The sequence below is a fragment of the Rhinatrema bivittatum genome, chromosome 2, assembly GCF_901001135.1.
Source record: "Rhinatrema bivittatum chromosome 2, aRhiBiv1.1, whole genome shotgun sequence".
NCBI lineage: Eukaryota > Metazoa > Chordata > Amphibia > Gymnophiona > Rhinatrematidae > Rhinatrema > Rhinatrema bivittatum.
This window is the reverse complement of record NC_042616.1, coordinates 763,712,217-763,726,486: the sequence shown is the minus strand read 5'-3', so window position 1 is coordinate 763,726,486 and position 14,270 is coordinate 763,712,217. Positions and strand designations below refer to the sequence as shown.

The 14,270-nt window shown below is 44.8% G+C and overlaps 1 protein-coding gene across 1 annotated transcript in view; it reads right to left on the bottom strand.

Moving 5' to 3' along the window:
• FER1L6 (fer-1 like family member 6) overlaps positions 1–14,270 on the bottom strand; it is a 277,132-nt gene that overhangs the window by 13,286 nt on the left and 249,576 nt on the right. The gene's annotated exons all lie outside the window — the stretch shown is intronic.

Here is a 14,270-nt window from a genome sequence, read left to right as displayed (position 1 = left end):
ATGCAATACAGTCTTAACTATCTAAACACTACTGGCTGTCAGCGAGTTTGACAGCTGACGCACAATTTTGCCAGCGTCGGTTCTCGAGCCCGCTGACAACCAAGGGCTTGGAAACCGAACGCTGGCAAAATTGAGCATCCGGTTTTCGACCCGACAGCTGCGGGCTGACTTCAAATATTTTTTTTCTTCTTTTTTTTTACTTTTTTTTACCCTTCAGGACCTCCGACTTAATATCGCCATGATATTATTATTATTATTTTTTTTTTATATACCAACATTCGATCTCAATCAGGATATCACATCGGTTTACATTCAGTACTGTAGGTATTTCTCTATCCCCAGAGGGCTTACAATCTAAGTTTTTGTAAGCCCTCTGGGGATAGAGACTATTAAGTCGGAGGGGATAGAGACTATTAAGTCAGGAGGCCCCCCCCCCAGCTTGGGGGGGGCCTCCTGACCCCCACAAGACTTGCCAAATGTCCAGCGGGGGTCCGGGAGCGACCTCCTGCACGCGGGCCGTATTGCCAATCTTCAAAATGGCGCAGGCACTACCTTTGCCCTCACTATGTCATACGGCCCGCGTGCAGGAGGTCGCTCCCGGACCCCCGCTGGACTTTTGGCAAGTCTTGTGGGGGTCAGGAGGCCCCCCCAAGCTGGCCAAAAGTCCTTGGGGGTCCAGCGGGGGTCCAGGGGCGATCTCCCGCACGGGTGATGTCGGGAGCCAGGAAACAAAATGGCGCTGGCGCTACCTTTGCCCTGTCACATGATAAGGGCAAAGGGCCACCGGCGCCATTTCTCTTAACAGCAGCCGTGGCCAGAGAGCGGGACATTGCGCCGGGATCGCGTCGGGACCCCCCCACTGGACCCCAGGTAATTTAAAACATTTTGGGGAGGTTCGGGAGGGTGGGGGTTTGTTTTAAAGGTTCGGGGTGGGTTTTAGGGTTTTTTTGGTGTGCCGGTTCTCCCGCCCTCCCCCGATTTACGATTTCAAAACAAAACAAAACACGACGATCCGAAATCCCTCCCCCCCCCAAAATCGATCGTTAAGACGATCAATCACACGATTCACACCTCTAACTGTAATACACTATTTCTAGGACTACCATATTCAACAATAAGACCTCTACAAATATTACAAAACTCGGCTGCCAGAATACTTACTGGTAAAAGCAAAAGAGAACACATCACTCAAACATTGGCTGATTTACACTGGCTGCCGATAGAACAAAGAGTGCAATATAAAACACTTTGCACAATTCACAAATTGATCAACGAAGAAAAAGCAGACTGGCTAAACACACCCCGATTTCCTTGATTTACTTTAATATTCACAACTAAACCATGATAAATCAACATACAAATCAGGTTTTACCTCTTTCATTGAATGCGTGTATTTGGTGCTGTATTTATTTAATATGAGTACTATATGTTGATTTATATGATTGTTGAGTTGGAATGTGAAGATAACCTTTGGTATATCTAAGGAGGTCAGAAACTCTCCTTTCTGAACCACCATTACTGACTTTAAGGTTTCCAACCTGAAGTGACCTAACTGCAAGAAGTCATTTGACCCGTTTCAAATCCAGAATAGGGCGAAAAGACAGCCCTCCTTCTTTGGAACCACAAAGTAAATGGAGTAGTTTACTTGTTCTTCCTTTTCTTTTAGAACCAGATACATGGCCTTCAATTTGAGGAGCCTCGTCAGAGTATCTTTTAATGTCTCCCTTTTCACAGCTGAGTGACAAGGAGAAACCATAAAAGCATTGGAAATGGGACGGACAAAGTCCAGAGCGAAACCATTTCTTTTCCTCTCCAGGACTCATTGATCCATCATAATTTGGGCCCACCTCTGATAGGACACAGACAGATGGCCACCTATCTCTGGTATCAAAGTGCATTGTGGTATTCTGGAGGAGCAGGAATCTGCTGCCCCATCCTTTTCTTAGATTGAAAGGACTGAAATCTGGAGAAAGTTCTGTTCCTTTGTCCCAAAGAATTGCAGCTCTGCCTGAATCTTTGAGAATCTCAATACCTACTGTGAGAAAAGTAATCCTGAGGTAGAGCCCTAGCCTTGTTTTCCAGGAGTCTCGAGACTTTAGAGTCACCCCCATGCCTTTGCCATCTTTTCCAGCTCTTTCCCAAACATAAGCCACTCTATAAAGGGCAGCTTTGTCAAGTTAATCTTGGAGATAGAGTCAGCTAATCAGATGTCCATTCACAGAAGACGCTGAGCAGCTATAACAGATGCCACGCCCCTAAGCTGAGACATGCACCAAATCATAGCCAGCATTCGCCAAATAAGCTTCTCCCAACTCCGGTGGCAGATACTCTTCTCCCAGCTCTTCCTGGATATCCTGTTCTAGATGGAGCCCAGATCTTGCCACAATACAGCAACATACTGCTATATGAAGAGCCATGCTCATCGCCTCAAAGGCCTGTTTAAGGATTGATTCTATCTTTTGGTTCTGCATGTCTTTAAGCATTGCCCCACCTTCTATTTAAAGAGTAGTCCTCTTGGTCATCGAGTACAACAAGGCATCTACCTTAGGAAAATGGAACGTATCCTTCATCTGGGGATGCAATAGATACAACTTGGCCAGAGAGCATCCCTCTTTGAAATTAGCTTCCGGAGTCACCCATTTCAAATCAATGAGATCCTGCACTGCCTGGTGCGGGGGGGGGGGGGGGGGAATGCCAGACTTCCTCAAGCTGATCATAAATGGGTCCTTCTTGGGAAGAGGAGCTTCCTCCTTCTTATCATTTGAAATCTGCAAGGTGCACAAGGACTGCGAAATTAGGGAAGTCAGTTCATCCCTATGCAAGAACTGCAGCATGGATGCATGGTCTTCCCCTTCCAGAGTGAGGGGATTTCTCAACTGCCACTCAGCTGTTTAGTCCTCTTCTTACTCTGGAAGCCTGAAAACAAGGGTGCTAGAAGGGAAGGCGTAGGGGGGCAACAGGGAGGCCAGGTGCAGGGGGGCACAAGAAAGGTAGAGACAACCCCTGAGGCTGTATCCTGGTCCTGGAAAAAAAAAGCCTGTACACCCTTTACAATTTCCCGAGAAATTAATGCCCAGTTACACTGGCTCCCTATTCAATCAGGAATATTGTACAAAATCCCAGTGTTAGAGGATAAGTTATTGACAGCAGATTCTGGTCCATGGGTTAATGCCCTCTTGCAAATGTATAATCCTACATGGGCATTGCGCTCTTCACAGAAAGAGATGTTGGAAATTCCGACAATTTATCAGGCTCAGAGCCTGTGCTTTTTCGATAGCCACTCCAGTCCTGTGGAACTTTCTCCATTATCAATTGCAAGTAATGAGCTGTGTGAAGACATTTAAAGCGAAGTTAAAAACCCATCTGTTTCGCTTGACATATTCTTTATTAGCTGAGTTCCCCAAGCTATGGAGTTTTTAGGAGTTGTTTGTGCTGAAGCAGCTGTATGATGTCTGTAGTTTTATTTGGATTTATTTGTTTTTATTATGTATGTTCAGCATGTTCACCACCTCAGGCTATGCATTGGCAGTATATAAATTTTAATAAATTAAATAAAATGAAGAACAGATGTCCAACGCAGAGGAAGCCAAGTCCACTACACATAGCAGGAATAACAGTCCTGAGTCCGGCTAGATGCTCACCACTATTCTCAGGGCTGAGAAGGGGAGGCCTGAACTCCATCTCGGTGCCCTGTGGCTGTGAAATGGTCACTGGGGCAATCAGGAAGCAGACACTGGAACCTCAGCCAGAGGCTCCCCCTGCCTGCTGCCACAAATTCATGGTGAACTAGCTCCCTTGGGCCAGTGAACACTCTCGGCAAACAGTCTGAGCAGCCCCAGCCAGTACTTTCCTCATATGACAGGCGGAGTACAATGTGGTCTTTCTCTCACGCTCCCCAGCTGGTGCCATCTAGTTTCCCTCATGCCTTTTTCAGAAAGATGGCCACAGCACAAGTTTCTCAAGAAACAGTTCCCCTCTCTCTGGCAGATACTCTAAACTGTCACCCGAAGTAAAATCTGTGTTCCCGTGCTGCTGTGGTGAACCGCTGCTGAGCAGTTGATGTGAAACTGGCTCTTTTGTTTGTAACTTTATTAAAACCAATTGCCAGAGCATAAAAGACACAAGGCACTGATAGAGAGGAAAGTCCAAAGGAGGAAAATTCCAGGAGGGAGGAGCGTGGGCCGGAGGAGAGGAGTGAGTAAGAACCAAGTCCCTCAGGAAACTCCCTGGCCCTGAAGTGCTCAATAGAGGAAGTGAGGAATGGCTATCACCTCTAGAGCCCCCAATTACCTTATCTGATCTTTTTCTTCTTCAGAAGGAGGGAGATACTTGTCTTTTACCTCAGGAGCACTGAATAATTCTTCTACTCAGTCTGTCAGGCCAGTCCCACAGTTGTAAACCATCTGATGGAGAAAGACAATACTGGCAGGCTGGTGTCAGTACAGAGATATATAAGGAGTGACATCCTTATATACCTGTTGATCTCAGTCTCCATCTGCTGGTTGGTGTTCATAACCCATTGGGCTGGCCTGGTCTGACTGGATGAAGAGGAATTTGCAATTTATCACAATTTAGGTTGCTGAAATCTGCATTAACTGCAGACCATATAGATGTTTTTCTCAGCACCCTAATTAGCAAAATATTGTAATAATCTAAACTTGATATAGTTAATGCGTATACCACCTTAATCAACTCATCCCTATCTAAATATACCATATATACTCAAACATAAACCTATCCATGTATAAGCTGACTGTTTTTCAACCTTCTAAACTGGGAAAATGTAAAACCCGCGTATAGGCCAAAACTTGACAGCCTACATTAGTATTTGCAACGAACTGTCAAAAACAGACCTGTTATTAGGGATGTGAATTGTGTCCTCGATCGTCTTAACGATCGATTTCGGCTGGGAGGGGGAGGGAATCGTATTGTTGCCGTTTGGGGGGGTAAAATATCGTGAAAAATCGTGAAAAATCGTGAAAAATCGAAAAATCGAAAAACCGGCACATTAAAACCCCCTAAAACCCACCCCCGACCCTTTAAATTAAATCCCCCACCCTCCCGAACCCCCCCAAATGACTTAAATAACCTGCGGGTCCAGCGGCGGTCCGGAACGGCAGCGGTCCGGAACGGGCTCCTGCTCCTCAATCTTGTTGTCTTCAGCCGGCGCCATTTTCCAAAATGGCGCCGAAAAATGGCGGCGGCCATAGACGAACACGATTGGACGGCAGGAGGTCCTTCCGGACCCCCGCTGGACTTTTGGCAAGTCTCGTGGGGGTCAGGAGGCCCCCCACAAGCTGGCCAAAAGTTCCTGGAGGTCCAGCGGGGGTCAGGGAGCGATTTCCCGCCGCGAATCGTTTTCGTACGGAAAATGGCGCCGGCAGGAGATCGACTGCAGGAGGTCGTTCAGCGAGGGTTCCGGCGCCTCGCTGAACAACCTCCTGCAGTCGATCTCCTGCCGGCGCCATTTTCCGTACGAAAATGATTCGCGGCGGGAAATCGCTCCCTGACCCCCGCTGGACCTCCAGGAACTTTGGCCAGCTTGTGGGGGGCCTCCTGACCCCCACGAGACTTGCCAAAAGTCCAGCGGGGGTCCGGAAGGACCTCCTGCCGTCCAATCGTGTTCGTCTATGGCCGCCGCCATTTTTCGCCGCCATTTTGGAAAATGGCGCCGGCTGAAGACAACAAGATTGAGGAGCAGGAGCCCGTTCCGGACCGCTGCTGTTCCGGACCGCCGCTGGACCCGCAGGTTATTTAAGTCATTTGGGGGGGGGGTTCGGGAGGGTGGGGGATTTAATTTAAAGGGTCGGGGGTGGGTTTTAGGGGGTTTTAGTGTGCCGGCTCACGATTCTAACGATTTATAACGATAAATCGTTAGAATCTCTATTGTATTATGTTCCATAACGGTTTAAGACGATATTAAAATTATCGGACGATAATTTTAATCGTCCTAAAACGATTCACATCCCTACCTGTTATGTATCTTTGCCTCTTAACATCACCCTAATGATATAGGCATACATTTGCCTTACTTTTAAGAGCTTTCAGAAAGTAGCTTACTCACTTTGCAAATATCTCGATGCCCTATTGTAGTAAGGTAAATTTCATTTAAAACCAAAGCTGGCATGTTCTTTATTATAATACCTAGTTCATATGTTCAACCATATTGTGGTCCTAAATTTGGCCGTGATTGATTAGCCAAACTCAGCTTTTCAGGCATATTTTGGAGCATAAAATTCTAGGCTTATACGTGAGCATATGAAAAATAAGTCTCAACTGTCTAAAAGCAGATCCTAACACCTGAGTGAATCTGAAGCCTCATACAGAGAGGTTCATCAAACAGTATGCCCAGGTTCTTTCCTTATGGAGACTATCCTACCATCCAGCAGTACCACACTATCTAAAACACACATTCCTAGCTTAAAGATATGGACCACGTCTATTTTTCCTGCACTTGACTTCAGCAGATTCTCAGACTTCCAGCTTCTAATGGCCATGAGACATAATTCAAAATTTTGCAAGACCTCCATTTGGCCAGCATGTAATGGCACATATTGCTGGATGTCAGCTGCATTTAACAAATACTTGATCCCATAAGTCTGCATCAACTTCCCAAGTGAGTTCAGGCATAGACAGAACATCGTAGGTGACAAACATGATCCCTGAGTGACACCACAAGTTGAAGGGAGCACATGCTCAATGGCAGCCACTTGTCATCTATTCACTAAGAATGAGGTGGGACATTTCAGTTAGGGGCAGGACTAGCCTAGTGGTTAGCGCAGCATGTTATAAACCACCAACTCCCAGGCTCTTTGTGACCTTGGGTAAGTCACTTTATCTTCCACTGCCTCAGGTACAGACTTAAAGTACTTTCAAAAGTGCTCACATGCACTATACACACATCTCTGAGCACACTGATAATTGCTACTGTATTATATGATATGCACATGATGTAAAATAAGAGTACATATGCTTGTATATGTCAAAAACCATGAGCCACACAAGTTTGGATTTATCTAGAAAAGTAGTGGCACGTATCCAGATAAGTTCCAATTTTTGCAGCTAAGTATCTTGAGAAGTCTGAAAGCAAGTAGCACTTTTCAGACTCATCTGGGGATGTAAGTATGTGGAAATGATATATCTGCGTATTTGTACTTCAGGTTTTAAAGGAATACGGGAATAGGTTTTATTCGCATCATTTAGATGCATTTACCCCGGTGAATTGTTGGCTTTTACACACGTACGTCAGAGGATTTTCTAACATGCACGTGGTCATGAAATAACCAGTTTTGCCAATTAGTCTATGAGTTTGCTCAGTCCATCTGCTGCTCATGAAGACCCTCCTGGCTTTTCAGCTAGACATCCCCCCCCCCTTTTCACCCAGCCCTCCCCACCCAGTCAATTTTTCACTTTTAAGATATTAATGGTCACTTACACCAGATATTGAGCAGGAGAAAATATACACAAGTAAAAGACTTAGGGCTGGATTTTCTATCTTCGTGCACCTCTCTGAATCCTGCGGTAATGGGGGGCGAAGCGGGGGGCGGGCCTGTGAAAGCCGGCAGCGATCGCACCACCGCGGTGTTATCGCTGCTGGCTTTCGCAACCAATAGCGCCACCGTGAAAGGTGGCGCTATTGGGCGCGCTACTGGAGGTGATAAGGGGTCTTACCTTTTCGCCGCCAGCGAAGTTTGACTTTAATAGTGAAAGAAAGTATTGAAAAACATCAGATCATAGAAAATAGAGCTAAAAAAATGGAAGTTTCTATCATGGGTGTTGAACAAAAGGTGGTAGAGTTGGAAAAAATCCAAGGGAACTTGATTAAATCTGAAAATATCCAGATGATAAAAATGGAAAATCTTGAAAATTACCTAAGAAGAAATAATCCAAGAATACTCAATTTCCCTAAGCTTAGGTTACTTTCTCATCAGGAATTACTTAAGAGTTATTTACAGAACTTGCTAAAAATCCCTGAACAGGCAATGCCAACGATCGTCAGAAAAATCAAGTACAAGGGGAAAAATCAAGAACAAGATGAGAAGGCAAATCTCTCGTTTGACTTGACATCTATATTAGAAAAGTCCCACGAGTTAATTGTGGAAGAAAGAGCTACTCTTTTTGTCCAGTTTGCTACTTCGTTAGATAGAGATTTAATCCTGAGATCTTTCTTTCGCAATCAACATCTTAAATTTATGGATATCCATTAAAAATTTTTCCGGATATAACCAAGAACACACAGATTAAAAGGAAAAGATTTATAGCCATGAGGGAAGATGTTCTGGCGAGAGAGGCTAAGTATATGCTTAGATATCCATGCTATTGTTTGATTACCTTTCAGAATTCACGATATATATTTAGAGAACCAGAACAATTGCGAGTGTATCTCGACTCCCACTCTAAGTAATTTCCAAGGGAGAAGGATGGCATAAAAGTAAAGGCACTGGTTAATTTAGAAGCAATATGTAATTTATACTTGATTGTATTTTCCTATTATATCTGCTCTAATTACTTTTAGGATCTCTCAATTTCCTATAAATATTGACATGGGAAAAAATAGTATTTTTTTATTTTATTGTTTCTTTATATTGTTAATCCTGATATATGATGTCTAATCTTGAACTTTTGTTCTGTATAATATTTGAAAAATTCAATAAATAAATAATTTAAAAAAATAATTAAGTGGAGTGACTGCTCCCAGTAAAAGATTATTGGGAACATAGGAGAGGGCCAAGATCAGGGAGGGGAGGCTGAGCAAAGTCCTTTCTTGCCAGGCAGACATGGACTTATAACATTTACTGTTTCTATTAGGGCCTACATCACCATCTGCATGAGCCAAGGTTTTGAACCCATCATATACATTAGAGAGTCTGTCCATCACAATACTGGGACAGAGCCTCCTCGACATTTTATGTACCCTGGAGATGGGATTTACATACCGGTAAGTTTCTGTGAACTATGATTTCCTAAAGCATTCAGATTGCTCATGCTCAAGATCTGGGTATATTAGGCCTTCAAAAAATTGTTTATTCTAACCTCTCTTTTACACATAATACTTGTTATGCCAGGATATATTGTTATGTGTTTTAAATCAATGCACACCCTAATTCCTGACTACACCCTCCAGGAACTACAATTTAAGATTCTGCATCACGCCTTTTGTGACGATGTTCGGAGATACAAAATGGGGCGATTGACGTCTCAGCTGTGTATCAAATGTCATCAAATAGCCGGGACCTTATCACACCGCTTGTTTACGAGCTCCAGCTTGCAGGCCTTTTGGGACGTGGTTCTGGAGTTTATCTCTAGCTGTACGGCGGTTGTGCTTTCGAAGCCCGGCACTGCTCTTGGCCGGATTAAAAGGATCCTTACCGAAGTACTCCTCTGCACACGACCGGTTTGGACGTACTGGCATGCCGCACAATTTTGGACATTTGGATAGAGCCCTTGACGTCGCCTTCCATAACACCATCCAGATGGAGTGAATGGATTACAAAGTAGGCAGTAGGAAGATGAGTAAAGAATACTGTCATCTCTGGGCTGTTTGTTTACCTTATTGCCACGAGACATTCAATGTACCCTCACTGACTTTGTCTATCTGCCTGTATGGATATCATAGGTCTCTCAGCTGCTATGGGTGCTCCTCGTTACGATAAATATGTAATCACTCGGGGGATGGTAGGGGAGGGGGGTGGATGCATGGGGGTGTGAATGGTGTGCATGGGGGTATGTGTGTTAGGGAGTTCCCCTGCTTGTTGAGTATGGGGCTGGTGGGGGGGAGGGGTCCATAACATAAATAGAAAAGGAGAGTCGCAGTCATTTTCCCTATACGTTTTTTTCTGTGATTGCCATGGTACTTACTGACTGCTTATGGTTACTATGTTCTGTATTTGTTTCTGCTGCTTCTCCGAAATAAAAAAGTATTTTGCAAAAAAAAAAAAAAGTAAAACTTTATCCAAGCTTACTTGTAATATATGAAATAAAAACATCAGGACAATCTCTTTCTTTAGAGAATAAACATATCCTTTAAATTATCCACTAGTGGTTGATAAAGTTCTTCAATTCTCTTAAATGCTACAACTGCCTGACCCTCCATAGCAAACATTTGAGAGCTGAGTGCAAAGAATAAAAATGAATGAAGATATAATAGCTCCCGCAAAATACCCAATGATCTCTTGGCGAGTTACTTTGTTTATAAAAAGCAGCATCTGTCTTTCATCCGGTCTCTTCAACACAAATATTGTCTCAAAAGACAAGCAAACTTTCAGGAAAAGAAGTGCCAAATAAAAGTTCAGGAGCTACAGATCTTGGTAAATAGATAAAAGATTCTAAATATGGTCCCCTGGGCTCCATGTGGTACGGGTTTTTATTTCAATAGCACAACCAAAGTAATTACATTTTGCTCAGTAGTTCAATAAAACTAATCTGGCATTACCTAGAAATTTTGCTTCTACATCTGTCAAGTCAATAAAAACAACTTGATTTATTTTCCTCTCAATTACAGTCCACTCTGTGCATGCTTGGTTTTTTATACTAGCAAAAGGATATGTTGGTATGTGGGGGTCTACCACACCATCCTTATCACCGCAATGCGCCCAATCAGTCTGTGATTTCTCCTGTCCTCTGACAAGTAACCTGCAGACAGCACTGGCTACATCTAGAATGCATATTTTAAAAATGCTGGGTAAAAAGATTTTGTTCACTTATAAATGTCCTCTTTTTTTATTTTGATATTCTAGAGGCAGGAAGCAATTTACTTAGTTCTTTATAAATAAGACAATTAATAGGAAAATCTTGTTTATTTGCTTGCAATGATATTTTGGAGAGGAATGCTACTCATTTCAATGCAACACTTCTTTTCTTTCTACTAGTGTCATCTGCATTGGCCTGAAAATCTCCCATTTAGAGGTTATGTGGTCCTCCCACCAGCAGATGGTGTGAACCCTTCACCGCTGCCTAGCATCCACTGAGGCTACTCAGCTGATGATATTGCTTCCCGGCCCCTGCTGCTAACACTGCAGGCAGAGTGTGGAGCTGCCAGTTCCTGTGGCCCATACTCTGGCTCCCTACTTGCACGTGTATGCAGGTACACTGATGGATGCAGCCAACGAGAGGTGAGAGAAGAGGCTGCATGAGAAAAGGGCGTTACAGAGCGGCACAGGGAACCTGAGAAACCAAGATGAACATATGCGAACAATAAACATGCTTACTTCTAGTTGCAAATTGTTAGCCAAACTGTGCAACAATGACCAACCCGGCAGGGCTGGTGCAAGAATATTAGGCGCTCTATGCTAACCTTCTGCCTTGCGCCTGCCCCTCCCCCCCAGTTGCCCCCCAAGTCACATGCCCCTGCCCCGGTCGTGTCCTCCCTGGTCTCGGCCTCCGACTCCTACCTCATTCGCTGAGATGCCATTCATGGCCCGCCGAGTCTCTACTCCTTCTCTGCCATGAGCAGGATAGGCTCTGCTCGCGGCTTAACATGACTGCTTTTCAGCGCCCCCCTAATGGTTGGCGCCCTAGGCGACTGCCTAGTTCACCTAATGGGCAGCACCAGCCCTGCAACTCAGTGCTTGGGGAGGAAGGGGAATTTGCTTAAACTTAAGTATACACACAGACTTGATATAGAGACACCCAACACAGAAATTGATTGGAATATTATATGGCCACAACTTTATTAGTATTAGCAACATAAACATCTAACTATGTACCCGAGCAAGCAAGGCCATGGTCTTTTTGGGGAAGTAATGGCTTGGCTTTACTGTCTAGCTGATCCCATGCAAGCAAGGCACCAGCACTCTGGGCTATTGCATGAACATACCAGGGGTTGTCAGTTTACCAGCAAACTGGGGCAAGTGTAGCCCAGACAGAAGACAAACCCAAACTATGCCCACAAAGTTAATATCCAGGTAGCTCCATCCCCTCCCTAAGTAAATCTCACATCCAAGGCCCAGGTACTCCACTACAGGACCTGAGTAGCCAGAACATGGCTAGCCCAGTCCTCTTAATAGCTAGAAGCTGCAGCCATATAATTACTTATTATTATTCCATTTTAGTTACCGCTCAATAACTCTTTTCAAGCTGTGACGAAATAAATCTTGGTTCATATTGGACAGATGAATGCCATCTAGTCAAAACAGTTCTGTACATTCAGTATCTATTTGTGTCTCCTGAGGGTACCCTCTTCCCTATGCCAGGCTTCATTCCTCTGTCCCAAGCTACTAACAGTGTTGCCACTTTTTGGGAATATGAAAGCTGCCTGCCTTGAATTCTCATTATTAATATTGTTATTATTTATTTGATTTGATATACCACACATAAGCCTACTTCTCAGGTGCAGAAACCTGTAATCTTGCCCTAATAACTCACTAAGAGTCGCTAATTCTGCCCTGCATACCCATCTTACCAGGAGACCCAAGGGCAGTAATGTTGGCTTGCTATCAAATTGACGTGCCGATCCTCTCACTGCCAATATCTCTGCTGGGCATGGCTGCTCCTCAACAGGACACACAGAAGGAGTTACTCACGAAAATGTAACATACTATCTTAGCAATTTTCAAAAGCCTGTGTTCAAGACCGCTGGTCAAATCTCCAGAAGTCCCTTGTTTTTAAACACCGGGGTCCCATCTCTGGTTCTGAGTCCTGAGTCCCTGAATCCTGTTCCTGGTCTTCGGAGTGCCTTGTCCTAGTGTCCATCCATGTCCCAAGTCTCAAGTCCAGAGTCTGTTCCATTTTGGCATGGTCCGCTACCAGGCCAAGGGTTGTGTAGAGCACGCAGCAGGTCAGGACTCTCCCAGAGCCTTTGTCATGTTGCAAGTCCTGAGTTTGCTCCACATTTGGCGAGGTCCCTGACTAGCCCACAGGCTGTGTAGGGAGTGCTGCAGTGCAGGGCTCATTCTGTTCTTGAATCTGAAACCTGAACCTGACCCTGGAATCTGAAACCTGAACCTGAATCTTGAACCTGAATCTGAAACCTGAAACTGAGTTGTTGTCTAGTTCCTAGTTTCCAGTGCCTTTGTCTAAGTTCCACGTCTTCAGTGCCTTCGTCACGTCCGTGTCGCCAGAGTCATCGTCTGTTCTCATCCTCCATTTGTTCCGATGCTCATAGAAACATAGAAACATAGAAATGACGGCAGAAGAAGACCAAATGGCCCAACCAGTCTGCCCAGCAAGCTTCACACATTTTTTCTCTCATACTTATCTGTTTCTCTTAGCTCTTGGTTCTATTTCCCTTCCACCCCCACCTTTAATGTAGAGAGCAGTGATGGAGCTGCATCCAAGTGAAATATCTAGCTTGATTAGTTAGGGGTATTAGCCGCCGCAATAAGCAAGCTACACCCATGCTTATTTGTTTTACCCAGACTATGTTATACAGCCCTTATTGGTTGTTTTTCTTCTCCCCTGCCGTTGAAGCAGGGAGCTATGCTGGATATGCGTGAAGTATCAGTCTTCTCCCATGCTGTTGAAGCAGAGAGCCATGCTGGATGTGCATCGAAAGTGAAGTATCAGGCACATTTGGTTTGGGGTAGTAACCGCCGTAACAAGCCAGCTACTCCCCGCTTTGTGAGTGCGAACCCTCTTTTCTTCTCCCCTGCCGTTGAAGCAGAGAGCTCTGCTGGATGTGTGAAGTATCAGTTTTTCTTCTCCCCTGCCGTTGAATCAGAGAACTATGCTGTATATGCATTGAAAGTGAAGTATCAGGCTTATTTGATTTGGGGTAGTAACCGCCGTAACAAGCCAGCTACTCCCCCACTTTGTGAGTGTGAATCCTTTTTTCCACATTTCCTCTTGCTGTTGAAGCTTAGAGCGATGTTGGAGTCACAGTAAGCATGTGTATGTTTATTTAATAAGGGTATTGACTCCAGGCAGTAGCCATCATTCTGGCGAGTCACCCACTCTTCATTGGCAGCCTCTTGACTTTATGCATCCACAGTGTTTATCCCACGCCCCTTTGAAGTCCTTCACAGTTCTGGTCTTCACCACATCCTCCGGAAGGGCATTCCAGGCATCCACCACCCTCTCCGTGAAGAAATACTTCCTGACATTGGTTCTGAATCTTCCTCCCTGGAGCTTCAAATCGTGCTCAAGCCGTTCCCAAGCGGCAAGTCTGAAAGGGCTTTTGGAGTGGCCGGAGGGCTTACTCAGAGACCAGCATTGCGTTGCTGGGTCTCATTCTCATGCGTGCAGGTTCAGCGGAGGCTTGAGTGCTCCAAATATTCCAAGTCTCCATTGTGTTCCAAATTTCTAAGCTTCTTTCCAGCCCATGCCTGGATGCG